Source organism: Octopus bimaculoides, chromosome 9, assembly GCF_001194135.2.
Source record: "Octopus bimaculoides isolate UCB-OBI-ISO-001 chromosome 9, ASM119413v2, whole genome shotgun sequence".
NCBI classification, from domain to species: Eukaryota; Metazoa; Mollusca; class Cephalopoda; order Octopoda; family Octopodidae; genus Octopus; species Octopus bimaculoides.
In genome coordinates this window covers 31070857-31073397 of record NC_068989.1, presented here as the reverse complement: position 1 = coordinate 31073397, position 2541 = coordinate 31070857, and positions in this window count along the sequence as shown.

Below are 2541 nucleotides of genomic sequence, written 5' to 3'. Positions count from 1 at the left end.
CTATGGTAGACAAATTTAGAGAGAATGAATTAAAGAAATGATAAACTTGAATAAAATAAAATAAATAAAATGTGACGAATAACGGATATGCATGAATTTAAGACAAACAAGGAAGACGAATCTATCAGGCTATGTTTACATGGTAAAGAAATAGATAGATAATAAAGAACGAATGGGGGTGTGGTGTGGATAGGGTTATGATCTATGCAGAAACAGGAGTACATGAACGAGGTTGAAAGGATAAAATTCTTATCTGTTCATCTTCTGAATTTCGTATTCTATCAGCAGAGGAATTCAAACTTGATTAGGGGAAGCAGAGCATTGAGCTGGTTTATTTCTATAATTCCTGTTTTGAAGAAATTTTGTATCTTCTCTGAAATGTTTAGTAAATGCAATCATCACAGCTACTAGTAAATGTATGATGTCCAGTGTTTCTTAATTTGACATGTGCTGACAAATGTTGGATTTTAACATGAGAAGTGAACAATTTTTCAATTTGCAATTTTTGAATGATTTCATGCTGAATAGCAAGAAATGTTGTAGATTATCAGAATTGTCTTGTAAACATAATTTTCACTGCTTCATTGGTGACATAGTGCCCATAGTTTCCTCTAATGGCAGAATTGGTGACAAGCAAAAATAATAGTCCTGTCAATTTAAGTTGTACTTTTACAATGTTGATAAAATATCACCAGATAAGACAAATGGAAAATAAAATAGAAATAAAGTATTCAAAGTCCATCACTCTGCACATTTATGTCATAATAATAACATTAACACAATTTTTTTGTTTCATCTTTATTTTACATAGCTTTCTGGTTTTGATTTGTTTCCCATAACACGAGTGTATAAACTAGTAAAACAGGAAATTAGAAACAGACAAATTAGAAATAATTATGGTCCTTAAAATTTATTACTGAAAATATTGTTTTTTATATGCTATACACAAAATCTGTACACACACCACACACACATTTTAACATACAAATGTGAAGCTACAGGGATTAGTTTGTAAATCTTCAGAAACTTATTTTTAAATTTTCAAACTCATAATAGTTTGTAATAGATTGTATTTCAGTAGTCTGAGAAGAAATAACCCAAATTTTTCACCAGCACCTAATCTTTTAATCTAATATACAGATTGTATTTACTAGTTTAGCTCAATTTTTTTGTAGTACAGTTAGCCCTTTGATGATTTGAATGCAAACTCCTGACATCTTAGGCATATGTGTGTTGGTGTGTATGTATTTATATGTGTATATATTTAACTATGCAAGGACCATGAGGGCCTGATGCCCTCATATTCCTCTCGTGTCTCATACTCATTTATAGCCATGGGCTGAGTAAATCGATGTCAGTGAAATTTGGTAGATGGAAACCTTGTTGGTTGGCATGTAGCAAGACTGGATTTAAACCATGGGGGATCTGGGGCACTTCTAGTTCGGTGGACCCCTTATACACAAGAATTGAAATCTTGAATAAGATAAAATGAGAAAATATTTTGAAAAAGAAAAAAAGTAATTTTTGTGGCTGTTGCTGTTCCAAAGGTATGATGAGTGTGTGAGGTGGTGGGTGGAGACACCATTTAAAAGACATGGATTTAAAAAATTCTTCTTTTAAAGTGGGTTTCCTTTATTTTGCAATGCATGAAAAAAAAATGGTGAGGGGAGGGGGGATCCCAACAAAAATGGGGAAATTCAAACAGCTATTTCCGAAAGACTGCTTTTCCAGTTTCCAGGTTTTTTTTTTAACTTTGAAGAAAATAAACGTTTTTTACAAAGGTCAAAAATATATTAATAAAGACATTGTCTGAATACAGTACAACCTATTCACTGTTCTTTTTGAGCAGATAAAACAAAATTTAGGCGGGGCAAAATAGGTAAGACAAAAAAATGTAAATTGCTTATCCAGAATTATATTTGAAAAAGAAAACTCAAATACATAAATATCCATCCTTAGACATCAGAAAGGGTCCAGATGGAGGATATGTAAACAGAACCCTTCCCTGCTTAAATTTTATTTTTTTAATGGAATCTCAAGTTTTAGGCTATGGAGATTCCGATTCTGAAAAAATTTTCAAAAATTGCAACTTCAAAATTTCAGTCCCCCCACTTCTTCATTTTTTCACTCTTCCCAGAAATTTTTTGGTGAAATACGCACAAAAATACAGAAATTATGATTCTGAAAAGAAATTGCTTGTAAAATTTTAATTTAAAAAAAAAAACAAAAAAAACTACTGGAGTAGATAACAAAACTGCGATCCAGTGATATGAGTTTTGACAAGAAGCATGTTCAGGGAAGATGCTTTGAGACAAAGCTCCAGGTCATGCGATAGAAATACATGAGAGCTTGCTCTTTAAAAGGAAGAGCCATGTAGGGAGAATAGGCCATCAAACGTGGGTTATTGACTGCTATGACACCACTGTGAAAAAAGGATTTCTACAGCATGTACCTGACAGAAGCACAGCAACACTAGAAGCTGTTATAATTGAAAATGTGTTCCCCGATACTATAATACATACAGACAAATGGGCCAGTTAT